This window comes from Austrofundulus limnaeus, unplaced genomic scaffold, assembly GCF_001266775.1.
Source record: "Austrofundulus limnaeus strain Quisiro unplaced genomic scaffold, Austrofundulus_limnaeus-1.0 Scaffold495, whole genome shotgun sequence".
Lineage (NCBI taxonomy): Eukaryota > Metazoa > Chordata > Actinopteri > Cyprinodontiformes > Rivulidae > Austrofundulus > Austrofundulus limnaeus.
The window spans coordinates 104,149-108,101 of NW_013952897.1; the positions used below are offsets into that span (position 1 = coordinate 104,149).

General features: G+C 38.1%; 1 protein-coding gene across 2 annotated transcripts in view; it reads right to left on the reverse strand.

Annotated features, from left to right (window-relative positions):
* The window catches only part of hlfa (HLF transcription factor, PAR bZIP family member a), a 12,944-nt gene that overhangs the window by 6,858 nt on the left and 2,133 nt on the right, over window positions 1–3,953 (reverse strand). The gene's annotated exons all lie outside the window — the stretch shown is intronic.

Sequence of the window (3,953 nt, forward strand, 5' to 3'; positions counted from 1 at the left end):
TCCTGTTTGCCCCCCTCCTCCTACACCTGACTTCCTGTTTGACACCTGACTTCCTGTTTGACCCCCTCCTCCTACACCTGACTTCCTGTTTGCCCTCCTCCTCCTCCACCTGACTTCCTGTTTGCCCCCCTCCTGCAGCAGTGTGTGGTTCGGCTGCAGACGCTCACACAGAATCAGTCTGGATGACTCCGGGTCATCAGCTGCGTCTGCAGAGGAACAGGCGGAGCTGGGTGCTCCAGCCCGGACTGGCTGAGCTGGAACAACAGGGAGCGCACGTGACAGGAGCACGCACGAGTCCATGTGACCTCTGCAGGGTACAGCCTGTGCTCCGGCACTCGGCGCCGAGGGGAGGGGCGGCCGCTCGCGTGTGTCCGTCACATGGCTGTGCACGCCGCAGGACGGCCACGCTCGTTCACGTGAGAGGGAAACATGCACGCACACACAGACTCACACACACACACACACACACACACACACACAGAGCCGGGCCCCTGCTGTGCGGCGGGAAAAGAGCCGTGCAGATGTTCCAGCTGTGGCTCGAGGTGTGGCCCTTTAACCCTTCAGCCCTTTTTGAAGGTCACATGTTTACAAGCAGAACAATAAAGTTATAAAGTTAGAGCTGATCTAACAACACAACCATACCTGCAGGTGTGATGACGCAGTTTTCTGATTTAATCTCTGTATCCTTTGATCCTTTCATCAGCTGCTTTCTTCCTTCACACGTTCAATATTTACATCAAACTCTTTTCTTTTCTTACATTTCTGTCTTCATTAATCATTTATATTCATATTTTTAATGCAAATCTTCCACAAATATGTTTGTAAAGTTCAACAAGTTTTGTTTTTTCTTTTTTCCAACATTAAACTACAAAAGCAAAAGCTGGATTTTTCTAACAAACTATATTTTTGTAGAACTCTTCACTCATGTTCTTTTTTTATATTTAGATCTTCAGAATGTTTTGCAGAGATTAGAGATTAAAAATGGCTTCTTGATTGATCCTAAATCTGTCAAACATTTCTTTGTTTTACGTTTCCTGATCATAAGAATTCATTTCTAACAGATATTTTAGGTTTTCTTCCTCCAGTTTGAAGTCCTCTAAGATGGTTTTAGATTTAAAAAAAAACTCTTCAATAAAAGAAAAGTTTGTAAATTAAAAAAAAATAATAATCTAAGCGTTTGTGTTGGATTTACTTAAATTGTCAACAGGTTCTTCTACTCAACTGAATTGAGTAAATCTGACACAATTACTTCACATTCACTTATAAAAGAAAAGAAAATTTACTTCAGATTTACTCGATTCGGTTGAGTTAAACACCTGTTGACATAATTCATTTAAGTAAATCCAACGCAAATGTTCAGATTTTTTTTAGATGTTTACATTTACGAGTTTCTTCTGTTTTTAAAAGTTTTAGATTCATGGAATAATAACCAGTGATTTAAAAACTAACATTTTCTCTGTGTATTTTGACTTCTAATGTAAACTAAAAACAGCAGAGCCCCTTTGTTAAACAGATATGCTGAGTCAGCAGAACTTGTTGATTAAATTATCTCATTAGGTGAATTTTCTTGTTGTTGTTTGTTTGTTTGTTTGTTTGTTTGTTTGTTTGTTTGTTTGTTTGTTTGTTTTTGTGTCCTCACTGATCGGCTCATTCTGCAGCTAAAAACCGCTGCTCGGTGTGTTTTTATAGCTTTTCCTGTTTATGTTGGACAACATCCAGAGAGKTTTTTCATTAAATAAAAAGTAAAATAAGCGGAGCGGGTGTTTACAGAACCACAGTGAAGTTCTTCCTCCTCCATCCTCCAGATCGAAGAGGCTGGGAGGAGATGTTTACGAGGCGGGGGGGGTTTTAATAAGCCCGGCTTTAACAGACATAATGAGTCCAATTGTGTTCTGGAGCATTTTATACCCCAAAAAACCCTCTGAAACTCATATATCAAATACACATTTTCTAGAATACTTGTATATCATAGCCAGTACTATCATCTGTGAAGTACCATACATGTTGTGCACACTGCCTGCACTGTTCTGTTATTTCTGTTACMCAAATTTTATTGTTGTTTTCTTTGCTATTTAGTTATTTGCTKTTCAACATTTTGACTTTACACTGTATATATTACCCTATTTTTTATTTACTCTTTGTGCATCTACTGCAAACTGTGAATGTTGTATTCTATATTTTCTTTATTCTTATTCTTTATAGCGAGTCGAAGGGTTTCTTCTCATCCTAAGAATTTCATAGCATTGTTGACTCTTGTTAACCTGCATATGACAATAAATGAATCCTGAATCTGGCTGACTGGGTTGTTAACCCTCTGCCGGCCCCTCAGTCCACTCCCCGATCATCAGAACCCGCACACCTTCAGAGCCTGCAGAGCTGCCATCTGCTCAAAGCATCAACCTTTCCCAGGAAACGTCAGGAGGTAAAACACTAACAGCCTCTCAGGGRCGTCAAAGAACAAAACCAAAACAAGCTGGCATGGTTTTGCTGTTTGCYGAGTTAAAAATAGACTCCAGCAGGAGTTTAAACTTCAATCTGCATTAATTTCAACTCAACAAACAAGATTTATCTTCATGAAAGTTTGACCTGGAGTGAGCTTGTTCTGTCATAAGGCCTTAAAAAAACCATTAAAGTGTCTGTGGCGTCAAATTTTTGTACTACATATCAATGCATTTTTAGAAAGAGGACATTGATAAAATATTGCAAAATAAATTTTATGTCGCTGAGATGAACAGTTGTTGAGATATTTGCCTGTGAAGAAACAGGAAGTGATGTCACAGGGGAATGTCTGCATGTGAACAGAGCGCTGCTACAACAACAGACTGTAGAGAAGAATCTGATGTTTCTTTAGATTATTTTGACTCACTATCAGAGTGCTGAAGAAGAGTTAAAGTTTAAATAAKATTGTTTCAATAAACAAAGATTACAGAGTTCTCTTTCTTAAAGAGTTCCCCTTTGATGTCACTTCCTGTTTCACTTTAGCTGAGCCAAATTCAAAACAAAATCTGCCACTTATGAGACAAAATGAGTTAAATCATGTGTATTTTTCCAACTTTCTTAAATATAAAAATGTTTTGACTTTTTGTATTTGATAGATAGGCATGTCACAGGCACTTTAACGCAGAGGTTCTCAAACTGGGGTCACCGGACTCCCAGAGGTCCGCAAGAGTTATCTTGGGGGTCCTCAAAACATTTCAGTAAATTGTTAATTTTGGTTTTTATTTTTAAAAATGCATGGAGAACAATAAACTAATAAAACAAACATAATAAACTTAATAAGAATATATATTTCCATGGAATTTAGGGGTTGAAATGACAATAAATTATCTTTTAAAACAGCACAGGGTTTATAAGGTGGTCCCAGAAATTTTTTTCGCCCTTGTAAGGGGTCCCCAGACCCAAATGGCTTGAGAACCCATGGTTTAGCATGCCTATCCATCAAATACAAAAAGTCAAAGAAAACACATTTTTATATATGAAAACTTGCATAAAACATGTGATTTTACCCATTTTGTCATATAAATGGCAGATTTTCATTTGAACTTGGCTCAGCCAAAGTGAAACAGGAAGTGACATCAAAGGGGAGCTCTGGTCTTAACAAATACTGAAACAATATGTGAACTCTGACTCTTCTTCATCTTTGATAAGAGACTCTAAATAATCTAAAGAATCAGATTCTTCTCTACAGTCTGTGTCGTTAGCTATTTTATCAACGCTCTGTTTACATGCAGACATTTCCCCACTGACATCACTTCCTGTTTCTTCACATGCAAATATCTCAACAGCTGTTCATCTCAGCGACGTGAAATTATTTCTGTAAAATGCTAAAAATGTTATCTTTCCAATAATGCCTTTATATTTATTTTAAAAAAATCATGTCACAGGCCCTTTAAACAGTTGGTCTACATGAGACATTCTGCAGAGTAAACAACAACAATCACAAAGTGAGTTGG